The sequence below is a fragment of the Erythrolamprus reginae genome, chromosome 2 (genome assembly GCF_031021105.1).
Source record: "Erythrolamprus reginae isolate rEryReg1 chromosome 2, rEryReg1.hap1, whole genome shotgun sequence".
In the NCBI taxonomy this organism is placed as follows: domain Eukaryota; kingdom Metazoa; phylum Chordata; class Lepidosauria; order Squamata; family Dipsadidae; genus Erythrolamprus; species Erythrolamprus reginae.
This window is the reverse complement of record NC_091951.1, coordinates 38,532,207-38,552,995: the sequence shown is the minus strand read 5'-3', so window position 1 is coordinate 38,552,995 and position 20,789 is coordinate 38,532,207. Positions and strand designations below refer to the sequence as shown.

General features: G+C 43.9%; 1 long non-coding RNA gene across 1 annotated transcript; it reads right to left on the bottom strand.

Moving 5' to 3' along the window:
* Positions 1–496: 496 nt before the first annotated feature.
* On the bottom strand, positions 497–16,385 carry LOC139160153 (uncharacterized). Its single transcript, XR_011557889.1, has 8 exons — positions 16,330–16,385; positions 13,412–13,501; positions 11,536–11,625; positions 11,129–11,360; positions 6,669–6,758; positions 6,262–6,493; positions 1,803–1,892; positions 497–1,627 (listed from the first exon to the last, which is right to left on the bottom strand). It is a non-coding gene; the product is annotated as an uncharacterized lncRNA (long non-coding RNA).
* Positions 16,386–20,789: the final 4,404 nt, after the last annotated feature.

Genomic DNA, 20,789 nt, shown 5'->3' with positions numbered 1-20,789 from the left:
TGCTTTCCCTACTGCCTGACTGCACTGTTCACCCATTTTGAGACTGTCAGAAATCACTACGCCTAAATCCTTTTCTTTTGAAGTATTTGCTAACACAGAACTGCCAATACAATAGTCAGATTGAGGATTCCTTTTCCCCAAGTGCATTATTTTACATTTGGAAACATTAAACTGCAGTTTCCATTGCTTTGACCATTTATCTAGTAAAGCTAAATCATTTACCATATTGCCGAAAGCGCTCCCAGCCAGGGGGCTGCGGGACGAAAGCGCTCCCAGCCAGGGGGCTGCGGGACGAAAGTGCTCCCAGCCAGGGGGCTGCGGGACGAAAGCGCTCCCAGCCAGGGGGCTGCGGGACGAAAGTGCTCCCAGCCAGGGGGCTGCGAGATAGGGCTTTCTCCGCGCACTTGGGGAATGCACACCCCGCCCCTCTCGCAGCCCCTTCGCTGGGAGCGCTTTCATCCCAGACTTCCAGCAAGGGGGCTGCAGTAGAGGCAGGGCAGGCATTCCTGAAGCACTCGGAGAAAGTGCTCTCGCAGCCCCCTCACCGTCGGTGCCTCCATTCCGGAGCTCCGCCTCACATGTGATCACCCTGCTGCCGCCCCACGGCTACTGCCCAATGCTGCTGCTGAGAGAAAGAGAGAAAGGGAGGGAGGGAGAGATAGCAAGAGAGAGAAGAGAAAGAAAGCAATAAAGAGAGAGAAAGAAAACAAGAGAGAGCCTCCAGTGATGAAGCTCCAACAACATCTGAAGGCAAAGCTGTTCCATTGGTTGATTGCTCTCATGTTCAGAAAGTTCCTTCTTATTTTTAGGTTGAATCTCTCCTTGATCAGTTTCCATCTATTGTTCCTTATCTGGTGCCTTGGAAAATAGCTTGACCCTTTACTCTCTGTGGCAGTCCCTCAAATATTGGAACATTGCTATCAAGTCTCCCTTAGTCCTTCTCCTCACTAGACAAGCCATGCCCAGCTCCTATATCTGTTCTTCACATGTCTTAGCCTCCAGCCCCCTAATCATCTTGGTTGATCTTCTCTTCACTTTTTGTACAGTCTCAACATCTTTTAAAAAAATATTATGGATATTCATCACTTCCTTTGGCTACTATGGTTTAGTAATGATGTAAGGGCTATAGTCAATGAAAAAAGGGCTGCCTATAGTAGGTATAAAGAGTCTGGAAGTATAGCTGACAGAGCGGTGTATAAAATGAGACAGAAGGAGGCGAAACAGATAATATATGCTGCCAAAGCCTCAAAAGAGGAAGAAATTGCCAAATCTGTAAAGAAGGGGGATAAAACCTTCTTCAGATATATTAGTGATAGGAAGAAGAAAAACTGCAGCATCACAAAGCTTCGTACTGGAGATAATACATACATTGATGGGAATAAAAAGATTGCTGACCATTTGAATAGTTACTTCTGTTCAGTTTTCTCAGAAAGGCAGCTTAAAATATATTTTTTTACTTGCTCCAACCACTGTGTTTCATTTCTTCCCCTTCCAAGATTACAAAAGCTCCCATGCAGATATTAGTCTATATTTTTTCCATATATTTCTCTTGCACTCTTTGCATCAGACCTTTGAGCAGAGGGTTCAGAAATCAGATTATCACAACATTCAGAATTTCCTTCTTCCCCTAAAAAAAGGTAGAATGTTACAAGTATGACAATAAATAAGATATATGGTCCAAATTGAAAAGATGCTGCCCACAATACCCAACAAGGGGCACTTTGTTCCAACCACTGTGTTTCATTTCTTCCCCTTCCAAGATTACAAAAGCTCCCATGCAGATATTAGTCTATATTTTTTACCATTTATTTCTCTTGCAGTCTTTGCATCAGACCTTCGAGCAGAGGGTTCAGAAATCAGATTATCACAACATTCAGAATTTCCTTCTTCCCCTAAAAAAAGGTAGAATGTTACAAGTATGACAATAAATAAGAGATAGGGTCCAATTTTGCAATTGAAAAGATGCTGCCCACAATATCCAACAAGGGGCACTTTCACAGTCAAAACAATTTAAAAAAATATTTTAAGTAGCTGAAACCCACAAAGATCCCAACATTCTGAACTATTGAACACTCACTGGCCGAACTGCAATATTTCAGATGATTATATTAGGGGATGGTGCCCGTGTCACAGGACAAAGTTGGGCATGAATCTGATATATTTCCACTGCTTTTGTGATGCACATTGGAAGATCTTGCTGTTGCAGAACCAGGTATGTATATTGCTGAATTCTATCTGAAAGTGATATTCCACATAGAATCTCATGTTTCAAAGCCTCTGATTTACACAATGAGCCTCTTAAAGCTTTGAAAATCATCTGGCAGAGCCCTCTCAGATGTTCTTCCTGGTTGGTTAGAATTTGAGCATTTTGCTACCAAAATTTTTACTACCACACTGTGGGGGTGGCTTATGCAGGATGCCCTGCATTTTCTTTCAACATCATTCAGTGCAAATTGGGTGCTCTGGGGTGGAGCTCCATTTTTGCTACTCCATTGCGTTCTACCCAGTCCGGGATGTAGCCCACCTCTGGCTTGCTCCCAGTACACCTCTTACCAGAAGAACTAGGGATGACTGAAGAAAACAATCCTACTGGTAACCCGTTCTCTTACCAGTTCAACCTTAATTCTAGTTTGAGTCAAGGGTCTGTTCTGGGTCCTAATCTTTTTAATATGTTTGTGAGTGACATAGGGGAAGGTCTGGTAGGGAAGGTTTGCCTATTTGCTGATGACTCTAAAGTGTGCAATAGGGTTGATATTCCTGGAGGGGTCTGTAATATGGTAAATGATTTAGCTTTACTAGATAAATGGTCAAAGCAATGGAAACTGCAGTTTAATGTTTCCAAATGTAAAATAATGCACTTGGGGAAAAGGAATCCTCAAACTGAGTATTGCATTGGCAGTTCTGTGTTAGCAAAAACTTCAGAAGAGAAGGATTTAGGGGTAGTGATTTCTGACAGTCTCAAAATGGGTGAGCAGTGTGGTCGGGCGGTAGGAAAGGCAAGTAGGATGCTTGGCTGCATAGCTAGAGGTATAACAAGCAGGAAGAGGGAGATTGTAATCCCCTTATATAGAGCGCTGGTGAGACCACATTTGGAGTACTGTGTTCAGTTCTGGAGACCTCACCTACAAAAAGATATTGACAAAATTGAACGGGTCCAAAGATGGGCTACAAGAATGGTGGAAGGTCTTAAGTATAAAACGTATCAGGAAAGACTTAATGAACTCAATCTGTATAGTCTGGAAGACAGAAGGAAAAGGGGGGACATGATTGAAACATTTAAATATGTTAAAGGGTTAAATAGGGTTCAGGAGGGAAGTGTTTTTAACAGGAAAGTGAACACAAGAACAAGGGGACACAATCTGAAGTTAGTTGGGGGAAAGATCAAAGGCAACATGAGAAAATATTATTTTACTGAAAGAGTAGTAGATCCTTGGAACAAACTTCCAGCAGACGTGGTTGGTAAATCCACAGTAACCGAATTTAAACATGCCTGGGATAAACATATATCCATTGTAAGATAAAATACAGGAAATAGTATAAGGGCAGACTAGATGGACCATGAGGTCTTTTTCTGCCATCAGTCTTCTATGTTTCTATGTTTCTATGAGTCCAGTCATCTCCAAAAATTGCAGATCAAAACCTTGGCCCATTCAAATTTGCTTTTTTCAACTCATGCTTGCCTTATTGTGATTCCTCTGCTTAGAATAGAACCCAATGCTTTTAGCCATAAAATCAATTAAGAGTTTTTTTCTGAGTTTTTTCATAAGTACCCTAGGTTTTTCCTCCTGCTTTCTGTAATTCTCAGCTAGATGAAAGAAAGAGCTGAAGGCCTCACCCGTAATTTTTTCTGGCTTCTTCCAAACCTTCTGTAGTCATCCCCACCACTCCCCCCAAAAAACCAGGATTCGGACCATATGGAAAGAAAAGAAATTGGTATTACCCATTCCTGTACTGGAATGCACCGTTTCCTGTAGGCTGCGTGCGTGCACACACGTGCGCCCCAAAAAATACCCCCTGCACACCCTTTTCCATGGGTGCGCGCTCCCCATCCCCGTGCCAGCCCGCGGGGGGGCGGGCGGGGGCGGGGAGGTGCGGCAGTAGGAAGAAAGGGAGCCGCGGCAGCCCCTGCCTCCCCATGGTGCCTCCGGCCCCCTCGCGCCCCTGGCCTCTCGCCTCTGCCCCCCGCCCGCCCGATCCGCCCTCTCTTCTCCTCCGCCGCCTCCTGCCTTGGGGCGCGACTTCTGCCACAGCGGTGGCGGCTGCGGGACATAGAAACATAGAAGTCTGACGGCAGAAAAAGACCCCATGGTCCATCTAGTCTGCCCTTATACTATTTTCTGTATTTTATCTTAGGATGGATATATGTTTATCCCAGGCATGTTTAAATTCAGTTACTGTGGATTTATCTACCACGTCTGCTGGAAGTTTGTTCCAAGGATCTACTACTCTTTCAGTAAAATAATATTTTCTCATGTTGCTTTTGATCTTTCCCCCAACTAACCTCAGATTGTGTCCCCTTGTTCTTGTGTTCACTTTCCTATTAAAAACACTTCCCTCCTGGACCTTATTTAACCCTTTAATATATTTAAATGTTTCGATCATGTCCCCCCTTTTCCTTCTGTCCTCCAGACTATACAGATTGAGTTCATTAAGTCTTTCCTGATATGTTTTATACTTAAGACCTTCCACCATTCTTGTAGCCCGTCTTTGGACCCGTTCAATTTTGTCAATATCTTTTTGTAGGTGAGGTCTCCAGAACTGAACACAGTATTCCAAATGTGGTCTCACCAGCATTCTATATAGCGGGATCATAATCTCCCTCTTCCTGCTTGTTATACCTCTAGCTATGCAGCCAAGCATCCTACTTGCTTTCCCTACTGCCTGACTGCACTGTTCACCCATTTTGAGACTGTCAGAAATCACTACGCCTAAATCCTTTTCTTTTGAAGTATTTGCTAACACAGAACTGCCAATACAATAGTCAGATTGAGGATTCCTTTTCCCCAAGTGCATTATTTTACATTTGGAAACATTAAACTGCAGTTTCCATTGCTTTGACCATTTATCTAGTAAAGCTAAATCATTTACCATATTGCCGAAAGCGCTCCCAGCCAGGGGGCTGCGGGACGAAAGCGCTCCCAGCCAGGGGGCTGCGGGACGAAAGTGCTCCCAGCCAGGGGGCTGCGGGACGAAAGCGCTCCCAGCCAGGGGGCTGCGGGACGAAAGTGCTCCCAGCCAGGGGGCTGCGAGATAGGGCTTTCTCCGCGCACTTGGGGAATGCACACCCCGCCCCTCTCGCAGCCCCTTCGCTGGGAGCGCTTTCATCCCAGACTTCCAGCAAGGGGGCTGCAGTAGAGGCAGGGCAGGCATTCCTGAAGCACTCGGAGAAAGTGCTCTCGCAGCCCCCTCACCGTCGGTGCCTCCATTCCGGAGCTCCGCCTCACATGTGATCACCCTGCTGCCGCCCCACGGCTACTGCCCAATGCTGCTGCTGAGAGAAAGAGAGAAAGGGAGGGAGGGAGAGATAGCAAGAGAGAGAAGAGAAAGAAAGCAATAAAGAGAGAGAAAGAAAACAAGAGAGAGCCTCCAGTGATGAAGCTCCAACAACATCTGAAGGCAAAGCTGTTCCATTGGTTGATTGCTCTCATGTTCAGAAAGTTCCTTCTTATTTTTAGGTTGAATCTCTCCTTGATCAGTTTCCATCTATTGTTCCTTATCTGGTGCCTTGGAAAATAGCTTGACCCTTTACTCTCTGTGGCAGTCCCTCAAATATTGGAACATTGCTATCAAGTCTCCCTTAGTCCTTCTCCTCACTAGACAAGCCATGCCCAGCTCCTATATCTGTTCTTCACATGTCTTAGCCTCGAGCCCCCTAATCATCTTGGTTGATCTTCTCTTCACTTTTTGTAGAGTCTCAACATCTTTTAAAAAAATATTATGGATATTCATCACTTCCTTTGGCTACTATGGTTTAGTAATGATGTAAGGGCTATAGTCAATGAAAAAAGGGCTGCCTATAGTAGGTATAAAGAGTCTGGAAGTATAGCTGACAGAGCGGTGTATAAAATGAGACAGAAGGAGGCGAAACAGATAATATATGCTGCCAAAGCCTCAAAAGAGGAAGAAATTGCCAAATCTGTAAAGAAGGGGGATAAAACCTTCTTCAGATATATTAGTGATAGGAAGAAGAAAAACTGCAGCATCACAAAGCTTCGTACTGGAGATAATACATACATTGATGGGAATAAAAAGATTGCTGACCATTTGAATAGTTACTTCTGTTCAGTTTTCTCAGAAAGGCAGCTTAAAATATATTTTTTTACTTGCTCCAACCACTGTGTTTCATTTCTTCCCCTTCCAAGATTACAAAAGCTCCCATGCAGATATTAGTCTATATTTTTTCCATATATTTCTCTTGCACTCTTTGCATCAGACCTTTGAGCAGAGGGTTCAGAAATCAGATTATCACAACATTCAGAATTTCCTTCTTCCCCTAAAAAAAGGTAGAATGTTACAAGTATGACAATAAATAAGATATATGGTCCAAATTGAAAAGATGCTGCCCACAATACCCAACAAGGGGCACTTTGTTCCAACCACTGTGTTTCATTTCTTCCCCTTCCAAGATTACAAAAGCTCCCATGCAGATATTAGTCTATATTTTTTACCATTTATTTCTCTTGCAGTCTTTGCATCAGACCTTCGAGCAGAGGGTTCAGAAATCAGATTATCACAACATTCAGAATTTCCTTCTTCCCCTAAAAAAAGGTAGAATGTTACAAGTATGACAATAAATAAGAGATAGGGTCCAATTTTGCAATTGAAAAGATGCTGCCCACAATATCCAACAAGGGGCACTTTCACAGTCAAAACAATTTAAAAAAATATTTTAAGTAGCTGAAACCCACAAAGATCCCAACATTCTGAACTATTGAACACTCACTGGCCGAACTGCAATATTTCAGATGATTATATTAGGGGATGGTGCCCGTGTCACAGGACAAAGTTGGGCATGAATCTGATATATTTCCACTGCTTTTGTGATGCACATTGGAAGATCTTGCTGTTGCAGAACCAGGTATGTATATTGCTGAATTCTATCTGAAAGTGATATTCCACATAGAATCTCATGTTTCAAAGCCTCTGATTTACACAATGAGCCTCTTAAAGCTTTGAAAATCATCTGGCAGAGCCCTCTCAGATGTTCTTCCTGGTTGGTTAGAATTTGAGCATTTTGCTACCAAAATTTTTACTACCACACTGTGGGGGTGGCTTATGCAGGATGCCCTGCATTTTCTTTCAACATCATTCAGTGCAAATTGGGTGCTCTGGGGTGGAGCTCCATTTTTGCTACTCCATTGCGTTCTACCCAGTCCGGGATGTAGCCCACCTCTGGCTTGCTCCCAGTACACCTCTTACCAGAAGAACTAGGGATGACTGAAGAAAACAATCCTACTGGTAACCCGTTCTCTTACCAGTTCAACCTTAATTCTAGTTTGAGTCAAGGGTCTGTTCTGGGTCCTAATCTTTTTAATATGTTTGTGAGTGACATAGGGGAAGGTCTGGTAGGGAAGGTTTGCCTATTTGCTGATGACTCTAAAGTGTGCAATAGGGTTGATATTCCTGGAGGGGTCTGTAATATGGTAAATGATTTAGCTTTACTAGATAAATGGTCAAAGCAATGGAAACTGCAGTTTAATGTTTCCAAATGTAAAATAATGCACTTGGGGAAAAGGAATCCTCAAACTGAGTATTGCATTGGCAGTTCTGTGTTAGCAAAAACTTCAGAAGAGAAGGATTTAGGGGTAGTGATTTCTGACAGTCTCAAAATGGGTGAGCAGTGTGGTCGGGCGGTAGGAAAGGCAAGTAGGATGCTTGGCTGCATAGCTAGAGGTATAACAAGCAGGAAGAGGGAGATTGTAATCCCCTTATATAGAGCGCTGGTGAGACCACATTTGGAGTACTGTGTTCAGTTCTGGAGACCTCACCTACAAAAAGATATTGACAAAATTGAACGGGTCCAAAGATGGGCTACAAGAATGGTGGAAGGTCTTAAGTATAAAACGTATCAGGAAAGACTTAATGAACTCAATCTGTATAGTCTGGAAGACAGAAGGAAAAGGGGGGACATGATTGAAACATTTAAATATGTTAAAGGGTTAAATAGGGTTCAGGAGGGAAGTGTTTTTAACGGGAAAGTGAACACAAGAACAAGGGGACACAATCTGAAGTTAGTTGGGGGAAAGATCAAAGGCAACATGAGAAAATATTATTTTACTGAAAGAGTAGTAGATCCTTGGAACAAACTTCCAGCAGACGTGGTTGGTAAATCCACAGTAACCGAATTTAAACATGCCTGGGATAAACATATATCCATTGTAAGATAAAATACAGGAAATAGTATAAGGGCAGACTAGATGGACCATGAGGTCTTTTTCTGCCATCAGTCTTCTATGTTTCTATGTTTCTATGAGTCCAGTCATCTCCAAAAATTGCAGATCAAAACCTTGGCCCATTCAAATTTGCTTTTTTCAACTCATGCTTGCCTTATTGTGATTCCTCTGCTTAGAATAGAACCCAATGCTTTTAGCCATAAAATCAATTAAGAGTTTTTTTCTGAGTTTTTTCATAAGTACCCTAGGTTTTTCCTCCTGCTTTCTGTAATTCTCAGCTAGATGAAAGAAAGAGCTGAAGGCCTCACCCGTAATTTTTTCTGGCATCTTCCAAACCTTCTGTAGTCATCCCCACCACTCCCCCCAAAAAACCAGGATTCGGACCATATGGAAAGAAAAGAAATTGGTATTACCCATTCCTGTACTGGAATGCACCGTTTCCTGTAGGCTGCGTGCGTGCACACACGTGCGCCCCAAAAAATACCCCCTGCACACCCTTTTCCATGGGTGCGCGCTCCCCATCCCCGTGCCAGCCCGCGGGGGGGGCGGGCGGGGGCGGGGAGGTGCGGCAGTAGGAAGAAAGGGAGCCGCGGCAGCCCCTGCCTCCCCATGGTGCCTCCGGCCCCCTCGCGCCCCTGGCCTCTCGCCTCTGCCCCCCGCCCGCCCGATCCGCCCTCTCTTCTCCTCCGCCGCCTCCTGCCTTGGGGCGCGACTTCTGCCACAGCGGTGGCGGCTGCGGGACATAGAAACATAGAAGTCTGACGGCAGAAAAAGACCCCATGGTCCATCTAGTCTGCCCTTATACTATTTTCTGTATTTTATCTTAGGATGGATATATGTTTATCCCAGGCATGTTTAAATTCAGTTACTGTGGATTTATCTACCACGTCTGCTGGAAGTTTGTTCCAAGGATCTACTACTCTTTCAGTAAAATAATATTTTCTCATGTTGCTTTTGATCTTTCCCCCAACTAACCTCAGATTGTGTCCCCTTGTTCTTGTGTTCACTTTCCTATTAAAAACACTTCCCTCCTGGACCTTATTTAACCCTTTAATATATTTAAATGTTTCGATCATGTCCCCCCTTTTCCTTCTGTCCTCCAGACTATACAGATTGAGTTCATTAAGTCTTTCCTGATATGTTTTATACTTAAGACCTTCCACCATTCTTGTAGCCCGTCTTTGGACCCGTTCAATTTTGTCAATATCTTTTTGTAGGTGAGGTCTCCAGAACTGAACACAGTATTCCAAATGTGGTCTCACCAGCATTCTATATAGCGGGATCATAATCTCCCTCTTCCTGCTTGTTATACCTCTAGCTATGCAGCCAAGCATCCTACTTGCTTTCCCTACTGCCTGACTGCACTGTTCACCCATTTTGAGACTGTCAGAAATCACTACGCCTAAATCCTTTTCTTTTGAAGTATTTGCTAACACAGAACTGCCAATACAATAGTCAGATTGAGGATTCCTTTTCCCCAAGTGCATTATTTTACATTTGGAAACATTAAACTGCAGTTTCCATTGCTTTGACCATTTATCTAGTAAAGCTAAATCATTTACCATATTGCCGAAAGCGCTCCCAGCCAGGGGGCTGCGGGACGAAAGCGCTCCCAGCCAGGGGGCTGCGGGACGAAAGTGCTCCCAGCCAGGGGGCTGCGGGACGAAAGCGCTCCCAGCCAGGGGGCTGCGGGACGAAAGTGCTCCCAGCCAGGGGGCTGCGAGATAGGGCTTTCTCCGCGCACTTGGGGAATGCACACCCCGCCCCTCTCGCAGCCCCTTCGCTGGGAGCGCTTTCATCCCAGACTTCCAGCAAGGGGGCTGCAGTAGAGGCAGGGCAGGCATTCCTGAAGCACTCGGAGAAAGTGCTCTCGCAGCCCCCTCACCGTCGGTGCCTCCATTCCGGAGCTCCGCCTCACATGTGATCACCCTGCTGCCGCCCCACGGCTACTGCCCAATGCTGCTGCTGAGAGAAAGAGAGAAAGGGAGGGAGGGAGAGATAGCAAGAGAGAGAAGAGAAAGAAAGCAATAAAGAGAGAGAAAGAAAACAAGAGAGAGCCTCCAGTGATGAAGCTCCAACAACATCTGAAGGCAAAGCTGTTCCATTGGTTGATTGCTCTCATGTTCAGAAAGTTCCTTCTTATTTTTAGGTTGAATCTCTCCTTGATCAGTTTCCATCTATTGTTCCTTATCTGGTGCCTTGGAAAATAGCTTGACCCTTTACTCTCTGTGGCAGTCCCTCAAATATTGGAACATTGCTATCAAGTCTCCCTTAGTCCTTCTCCTCACTAGACAAGCCATGCCCAGCTCCTATATCTGTTCTTCACATGTCTTAGCCTCCAGCCCCCTAATCATCTTGGTTGATCTTCTCTTCACTTTTTGTACAGTCTCAACATCTTTTAAAAAAATATTATGGATATTCATCACTTCCTTTGGCTACTATGGTTTAGTAATGATGTAAGGGCTATAGTCAATGAAAAAAGGGCTGCCTATAGTAGGTATAAAGAGTCTGGAAGTATAGCTGACAGAGCGGTGTATAAAATGAGACAGAAGGAGGCGAAACAGATAATATATGCTGCCAAAGCCTCAAAAGAGGAAGAAATTGCCAAATCTGTAAAGAAGGGGGATAAAACCTTCTTCAGATATATTAGTGATAGGAAGAAGAAAAACTGCAGCATCACAAAGCTTCGTACTGGAGATAATACATACATTGATGGGAATAAAAAGATTGCTGACCATTTGAATAGTTACTTCTGTTCAGTTTTCTCAGAAAGGCAGCTTAAAATATATTTTTTTACTTGCTCCAACCACTGTGTTTCATTTCTTCCCCTTCCAAGATTACAAAAGCTCCCATGCAGATATTAGTCTATATTTTTTCCATATATTTCTCTTGCACTCTTTGCATCAGACCTTTGAGCAGAGGGTTCAGAAATCAGATTATCACAACATTCAGAATTTCCTTCTTCCCCTAAAAAAAGGTAGAATGTTACAAGTATGACAATAAATAAGATATATGGTCCAAATTGAAAAGATGCTGCCCACAATACCCAACAAGGGGCACTTTGTTCCAACCACTGTGTTTCATTTCTTCCCCTTCCAAGATTACAAAAGCTCCCATGCAGATATTAGTCTATATTTTTTACCATTTATTTCTCTTGCAGTCTTTGCATCAGACCTTCGAGCAGAGGGTTCAGAAATCAGATTATCACAACATTCAGAATTTCCTTCTTCCCCTAAAAAAAGGTAGAATGTTACAAGTATGACAATAAATAAGAGATAGGGTCCAATTTTGCAATTGAAAAGATGCTGCCCACAATATCCAACAAGGGGCACTTTCACAGTCAAAACAATTTTAAAAAATATTTTAAGTAGCTGAAACCCACAAAGATCCCAACATTCTGAACTATTGAACACTCACTGGCCGAACTGCAATATTTCAGATGATTATATTAGGGGATGGTGCCCGTGTCACAGGACAAAGTTGGGCATGAATCTGATATATTTCCACTGCTTTTGTGATGCACATTGGAAGATCTTGCTGTTGCAGAACCAGGTATGTATATTGCTGAATTCTATCTGAAAGTGATATTCCACATAGAATCTCATGTTTCAAAGCCTCTGATTTACACAATGAGCCTCTTAAAGCTTTGAAAATCATCTGGCAGAGCCCTCTCAGATGTTCTTCCTGGTTGGTTAGAATTTGAGCATTTTGCTACCAAAATTTTTACTACCACACTGTGGGGGTGGCTTATGCAGGATGCCCTGCATTTTCTTTCAACATCATTCAGTGCAAATTGGGTGCTCTGGGGTGGAGCTCCATTTTTGCTACTCCATTGCGTTCTACCCAGTCCGGGATGTAGCCCACCTCTGGCTTGCTCCCAGTACACCTCTTACCAGAAGAACTAGGGATGACTGAAGAAAACAATCCTACTGGTAACCCGTTCTCTTACCAGTTCAACCTTAATTCTAGTTTGAGTCAAGGGTCTGTTCTGGGTCCTAATCTTTTTAATATGTTTGTGAGTGACATAGGGGAAGGTCTGGTAGGGAAGGTTTGCCTATTTGCTGATGACTCTAAAGTGTGCAATAGGGTTGATATTCCTGGAGGGGTCTGTAATATGGTAAATGATTTAGCTTTACTAGATAAATGGTCAAAGCAATGGAAACTGCAGTTTAATGTTTCCAAATGTAAAATAATGCACTTGGGGAAAAGGAATCCTCAAACTGAGTATTGCATTGGCAGTTCTGTGTTAGCAAAAACTTCAGAAGAGAAGGATTTAGGGGTAGTGATTTCTGACAGTCTCAAAATGGGTGAGCAGTGTGGTCGGGCGGTAGGAAAGGCAAGTAGGATGCTTGGCTGCATAGCTAGAGGTATAACAAGCAGGAAGAGGGAGATTGTAATCCCCTTATATAGAGCGCTGGTGAGACCACATTTGGAGTACTGTGTTCAGTTCTGGAGACCTCACCTACAAAAAGATATTGACAAAATTGAACGGGTCCAAAGATGGGCTACAAGAATGGTGGAAGGTCTTAAGTATAAAACGTATCAGGAAAGACTTAATGAACTCAATCTGTATAGTCTGGAAGACAGAAGGAAAAGGGGGGACATGATTGAAACATTTAAATATGTTAAAGGGTTAAATAGGGTTCAGGAGGGAAGTGTTTTTAACAGGAAAGTGAACACAAGAACAAGGGGACACAATCTGAAGTTAGTTGGGGGAAAGATCAAAGGCAACATGAGAAAATATTATTTTACTGAAAGAGTAGTAGATCCTTGGAACAAACTTCCAGCAGACGTGGTTGGTAAATCCACAGTAACCGAATTTAAACATGCCTGGGATAAACATATATCCAAAGGTAGAATGTTACAAGTATGACAATAAATAAGATATATGGTCCAAATTGAAAAGATGCTGCCCACAATACCCAACCAGGGGCACTTTGTTCCAACCACTGTGTTTCATTTCTTCCCCTTCCAAGATTACAAAAGCTCCCATGCAGATATTAGTCTATATTTTTTACCATTTATTTCTCTTGCAGTCTTTGCATCAGACCTTCGAGCAGAGGGTTCAGAAATCAGATTATCACAACATTCAGAATTTCCTTCTTCCCCTAAAAAAAGGTAGAATGTTACAAGTATGACAATAAATAAGAGATAGGGTCCAATTTTGCAATTGAAAAGATGCTGCCCACAATATCCAACAAGGGGCACTTTCACAGTCAAAACATCTCTCTCTCTCTCTCTCCCCCCCCCTCTTTCTCTTTCTCTCTCTCTCACTTCTCCCGCGGCGGTGGCTGCAGCTTCTCCTCCTCCTCCTCCACTTCAGCGCTCCCAGGCAGGGGGCTGCGAGAGAGGGCTTTCTCCGCGCGCTTGGGGAATGCACACCCCGCCCCTCTCGCAGCCCCTTCGCTGGGAGCGCTTTCATCCCAGACTTCCAGCAAGGGGGCTGCAGTAGAGGCAGGGCAGGCATTCCTGAAGCACTCGGAGAAAGTGCTCTCGCAGCCCCCTCACCGTCGGTGCCTCCATTCCGGAGCTCCGCCTCACATGTGATCACCCTGCTGCCGCCCCACGGCTACTGCCCAATGCTGCTGCTGAGAGAAAGAGAGAAAGGGAGGGAGGGAGAGATAGCAAGAGAGAGAAGAGAAAGAAAGCAATAAAGAGAGAGAAAGAAAACAAGAGAGAAAAAGAGAGAGAGATGAAAGGGGGAGAGAGAGATAGCAAGAGAGAGAAGAGAAAGAAAGCAAGAGAGATAGAAAGGAAGAGTGAGAGAGAAAGAAAGCAATAGAGAGAGAGAAAACAAAAGGCAACGTGCGAGTCTCGGATTCCGAGGGAAGAGAGCAAGGCGATCAGCCGAGAGGTGCCTTAGTTAGGCTCGCTCGGTCGTGGGTTTTTTGGTGTGTGTGTGTGTGTGTGGATTACTGAACCCGAAAGGGACCGTCAGATGGCCGGACTAGACAGGTTGCTGTGGCGCGCCCTCCCCCCCCAGCCTCTTCCTTGGCGTAGAAATGAGCGAAATGCTCCTTGGAAAGAAAGTGGAAAAAAGTAGAAAGAGGGAGAGAAGATACATGGAGGGAGGGAAAGAAGAGGAGGAGAGGAGGAGGAAGAAAGCAGAAAGGTGGGGAGAGCGATAGAGGCGGGGAGTGCAAAAGGCAGCCTGAAGACATGGAATGGAAAAGGGGTGCCAGTTTACGATTGATTGATTGAAAATGTGTGTATGTGTATATCATCGATGATCTCAAGGTATGTGTATATCTATGGATGGATGGAGTTTGTGGAGAATTTTTTTTTTAAAAAAAACTCCTTTGGTTGTGATTGCTGGTTGTTCCTCCTAACTTCCAAAAGTGCTGTTTTTTGTTTGGTTTTGAAGATAGTGTTTATAGATGCAGGAAGGACAGTTGGAAGGCAAGAAAGGAAAAACGCTATTTTTTTTGCTTCAGTTCCCATTCAAACACACACACGCATGCACGCAGACACTATTGTGACCGTCCCCAAGTCAGCCTGCAATGAAATCCCATGTTAGCCCTCCCTACGTTTCAAGGAAACCTTGGCCGGGCAGTTTCTCCTGCCACCTTTGCCCATCTTCGGCAGCGCCCTGGACTCGTTTGCCCATCGTGTCTCGTTCGCCCATTGTGTTTAAACTTGTTTGGGAAAGTTGCATCGCCGTCTTTGTTGCATCCTTGTCTTTTCTCCTCTTCTCCTCCCCTCCCCAGCTGCCCAATTACCTTTATAAACTTTCTCTGTTCCCTTAAATTGGAAAGGGGTGTATGTTAGAGAAAGAGGGAGAGAGAGAAAGAGAGAGAGAGAAAGAGGGGGAGAGAGAAAGAGAGAGAGAGAAAGAGGGGGAGAGAGAAAGAGAGAGAAATGACTCTTGATTTAAAGCATGTGGTAAAAAGCACCCAAATAATAACAGAGAAAAAAACCCGAGCTGTGTCTGTGTGTGTGTGTGAACTCTTGAACCATTTCCAATAGCTCACCTGTTATTGGAAATGGTTCAAGAGTTCACACACACACACACAAAAGGGGGGAGGAGACAGGGATGGAAAAAGAGGAGAAGATAGTAATAAAATAGATTTTGGTTTTGTTTTATTATTAATTTCTTTTAATAAAAAAAAGAAGGGAATTTTTTTCTTATTTATTTATTTATTTATTGGAAATGGTTCAAGAGTTCACACACACACACAGACACACACACACAAGGGGGGAGGAGACGGATGGAAAAAGAAGAGAAGATAATAATAGTAACAGATTTTGGTTTTGGTTTATCATTAATTTCTTTTAATAAAAAAGAAGGGAATTTTTTTTCTTATTTATTTATTCATTCATTCATTCATTCATTCATTCATTCATTCATTCATTTATTACTTCTATGCCGCCCAGTCCCAAAGGGACTGTCGCTCAGACACTATACTTTTCCGCCTACACCGAAAAAAAATTAGAGGGAACATTGCTGGAATGTATTATTGAGAAATTACTATAGAGAAGATACTGCTGTGCTCTGGCTCACCACTGCTTGGATTTCCTGTGGTTCGCACAGCACATTCAGACTGTCTGCCTTCCCCTTCCCCTGTCTGCTCTCTGTATTGCTACATGAAGATGAGCCTTGTGCTTCCTGCCGATCCAGCAGACCAATGCTCAGTAGCATGTCAGGCTCGCCTGCCTTACCCCGTTTTCATCTGTTTGCACATGTAATCAATTCACCTGTGCTGAGTGGGCTGAGGCTGCTGCCAGACATCATCGACCTGCGCACACTCATCACCTATGCTGGTCATGCCCATCCAAGGGTTGGTTTTGTGGGTAGGGCTTATATTAGGCACAGGCATAAAAGACAGGCTAGGCCCTTATTTTTGGGATAGGTCTTATTTTGAGGAAACATGGTAATTATCTCTTAAATTTCATGCTCTACCTTTTTTTCAAGTACAGTATTCAATAATTCACATACCTGATTTTTCCATTCCAGTTTCCAGTTTCACCCTTCAGATGATCCTTGGAGTGAGGTGGACTGCAAACTGTTGGTGACCAAAGATTTAAATTTCAGGGATATATCACACCAGCCTTATCCTCGTTGTTTCACTAAGAACCATACGTTCTGGGAATAAGTTAATGAATCAGTACTGTAAATCCCAAGGAGCAGGATGCACAATGATAAAAATCCATACAAACACACAAAAAGAGATGGCCTTGTTTGCCTAGAGCAGTGTTTTTCAACCGGTGTGCCACGGCACACTGGTGTGCTGCGAGACATGGTCAGGTGTGCCATTAAGCTCAGCTTCCAAGACCAGAAGCTGAGATTTATTCTTCGCACCCAGCTGGAGCTTCCCTGGCGGGGGCGGCAATAAATGTCCTTTGGGGCCTGGCAGGAGGGCAATGGCAGCGGGAACGGAAGGCTGCTGGCTGCAGCGGCCCCGGGCAGTTGCCGGGCGATGGCGGCGGCAAGCAAGAGCTCCAGGGCGGAGCCACCGACAGCACCCCGCCCAGCTGGAGCTTTCCTGGTGGGGGCGGCAACAATTGTCCTTTGGGGCCCGGCCATACATGCTGGTGCTGCGGGGCTGGCACCGGCTTGCTGGCTGGGCTGGAGGTGCCAGCTCCGCAGCGCCAGCATGTATGGCGTCCAGCAGCACGTCCACCACCGCCGGTGCCTCCACCTTGGAGCTCCCTCTCACCGGAGCCATCCCCTGGCGACCGCCCGGGGCCGCTGCAGCCAGCAGCCTCCCGTTCCCACTGCCATTGCCCTCCCGCCAGGCCCCAAAGGATAAGCAGCACGTCCAGCTGCCGCCATCAGGGCTCCAGCTCAGTGTCAATCGCTCTGCCGCCACCCCTGGCTACTGCCCGATGCCGCTGTTGCTGACATGGTGTAACAAGAGAGAAATAGAGATAGCAAGAGAGACAGAGAGAGAGAAAGAAAGAGAAAGAGATAGCAAGAGAGAAAGAGAAAGGGATAGCAAGAGAGAAAGAGAAAGAAAGCAAGAGAGAGAGAGAAAGAGAGGGGGGAAGGAGGAAGAAAGAAAGACATAGAGGGAGAGAAGGAGGGAGAGAAAAAGAGGAAGGAAGGAAGAGAGAAAGAGAGAAATAGCGAGAGAAAGAAAGAGATAGCAAGAGAGAGAGATAGCAAGAGAGAGAGAAAGAAAGAGATAGCAAGAGAGAAAGAGAAAGAGAGAGAGATAGATAGCAAGAGACACAAAGAGAAAAAGAGAGACAGAGAAAGAAAGAGAGAGAAAGAAAGAAAGAAAGAAAGAAAGAGAAAGACATAGAGGGGGGAAGGAGGGAGAAAGAGAGGGAGGAAGGGAGGAAGAAAGAGGGATGGAGAGAAAGAAAGGAAGAGAGAGAAAGAGGGAGGGGGAGAGATTTTTTTGTCCAAACTTTTGTTTAGGCCCCCCCCCCCCCGTCGCTCAATATTCCCCAGGATTTTGAAAATATGAAAAATGTGCCGCGGCTCAAAAAACATTGGGTTAGAGGCTTGAGTGGAAAAAGGACAGGTTTCAGCTCAACCCTAAAAAGACCAAGTGGCTTTGGGTTTTAGTGATCATGGGATCTGGTGACTTGCCATTTTGGGGTGGCACTATCCCAAAGAAAACAGTTTGAGCAGTTTGGCAGAACTTCTGGAGATGCAGCTCCACTTTGTGGAACAAAGATATAACTTATCTTTAGAGCACATCACATCTTCATCTTTCTTTTTATTTTCCCAAATATTTTTATTATTTTCAAATTTAAAAAGGTGACATGTCGAACAAACATAGAATAGACAGAACAAAACACATAACATAAAAAGGAGCTACAGTTGCTCCGCTTAGTATTGAAGTCTTCTTAATACAAAAAGGAAAAACTAATTGTAGTTTACATCAATTCAGAAAAGTAAACATTTCTATAAAACATCTTTATATAATATATTCTATCTAGTAAATTTAACTATTAAACTCTTTATTTTAACTTCTTTAAACATTTTTTTAATTCCACCAACTGTAAACCTTCTGCCAAGTTTTATAGAATTCTATTTCTACTTCATCTTTCTAACAGATTAGATTACTAGGGTTGGGACCTTGGAGGTCTTCTAGTCCAACCCCCCACTCAAGCAGGACCTTATAGGGATGGCGGACGCTTTTTGACTCGGATGATAGCAAGCACTTGTGTGCCCAAACCCTCCCCTCGTGCATGCGTGCAACCCCCATGCTGCCCTCTGCACATGCACACAACTCCCCACGCATGCGCATAGGGCTCACTGAAGCCTTTGGACTTGTGGTTGGTCCTTTGGGCTGTTTTTTGCTCTCCCCGGGGCTCAGGAAAATCTCCTGAAGCTGTTGGGCTGTTCTTCGCCTCCCCAGCCCTTCAGGAGGCATTCCTAAAGCCAAAAGCTGACCATCGTGCACATGCATGCTGGAGTTCACATAGGGCAATGCCTTGTGTGCCCTCAGATATAGCTCTGTGTGCCACCTATGGCACGTGTGTCATAGGTTCACCATCACTGTCATATACTGTACTTAGCTCAAGCAAGAAGATACGAACTGATAAAGTCTTGGCTCATAAAACATTTTATTTATTTATTTATTTATTTATTTATTTATTTATTATTGATTGATTGATTGATTGATTGATTGGACTTGTATGCTGCCCCTCTCCGTGGACTCGGAGAAGCTCACAGCATATACCAAAACATAACAATACAGGTTATCCAATTAATATACAGTACTAAAAAGATTTTTAAAAATTCTAATTCTAAATTCTAACTTTAAGACATTCATTTGCATTCATTCAATAAGCCCACTAACAACATTCGTTGGTCAGGGGGAAGGTCTAATGTCTCAGGCTGGTGCCAAAGATGTGTTTTTAAACTCTTTCGGAAAGCAAGGATTTAAAGTGTTTGAAAAGAAGAAAGTTTGTATAATTGATGTAACCAATACCAGTAGAAGACAGAGAATTGGAGAAGATCAGAAAGTATCAAGATCTGAAAATTGAAACTGAACATTGTAACATAATCTTTAACATTCAACGTAACATCGAGAAGGGCAGCATAGAAATCTAATAAATAAATAAATAAATAGATAGATAGATAGATAGATAGATAGATAGATAGATAGATAGATAGATAGATAGATAAATAGGTCGTGGTAGTTGCAGAGGTTATCAGAAGACTGAATGCCATACACCCCCCCCCCCCCCAAAAAAAATATCTGCACTAACATTTCTATCTGTTTGGATCCTGAAGTTTTTAGTAAGAACTTGATGCATATGAAGGGCAATACCAGCTTAAAAACTGGCAGCTATGGCTCCACATTATTGTGAATAGAAAATAATAATTTAAAAAAACTGGACTCATAAAATTGAGAAAATAGCAGAAAATTAAGTTAAATTGCTGTGGGACTTTAGAATTCAAATAGACAGGCACCTGCCATATAACACCCCAGACTGAATAATTGTCAATAAGAAAGAGAAAAAAGTTTGGGTAGTGGAGACAACATAATAGAAGAGAAAGAAATGGAGAAAAGTCACAAAATATAAAGAATTTCAAATAGAAACAGAAATACAGTACTGTGGGGGGGGGGGGCAGCTTTACTTGGAACAGCTTATATCGTACAACAACTTGTTTAATAACTCCATAAAAGACCAACCTCTGTCTGTCCCTTGCCCTTGGGAAGGACTCAATGCCAAATCCAGTCTAAACTTAACACTAAACTTTCAACAGCATGAAAGTTTATCAGAAAACGCGCGTACTCGCCAAAATGCAACAAAGCAGACCTCGTAAATCATCGCATTCTCACGCGTCCTTAGCACGGATGTATGACCCCAAACTAGCGCACCCCGATTGTCAAATAAAAATCCCGAACCCGCAGGACTCTTACATGAATTTTAGTCGCTTCCCCGTAAAATTATTGTTGTTGGAAAGCGATGAAGTCTCAGGCAGAGGCAGGAACGCTTTTGCACAAGCCTCAAAGGGAGGCGGGTGAATCAATTTCGAAATCGGAACACGTGCGATTCGGGAAGCTGGGTGGCAGGGGAGGCAAAGTTCACTCTCGCTAGGCTGCAGCCAGAAGCCTCATCCTCCCCAGCAGATTGGTGACTGCCCATCCAACGGGGATCTCCAACCATTGGAACTTTTAATACTTGTGGACTTCAACTCCCAGAATTTCTCAGCCAGCTTTGCTTACGTGCTTTACTGGCTGAGGAATTCTGGGAGTTGAAGTCCACAAGTCTTAAAGTTGCCAAGGTTGCACAACCCTGTTCCACGGCACAGTATTAATTCCCAGTCCCGGGGGAGAAAACGTAAAATCAGCCTCCAGATCTTGCAGCTGTTCATGTTGCCATAGTTACGCGCTTCTTCCTTCCTTCCCATCAAAAGAAAACGAACCGGTGAGGGACGGAGTTTTTCTACTCTTATTGGCTTCTCCTTTGTGCCGATTTGCGAATCGA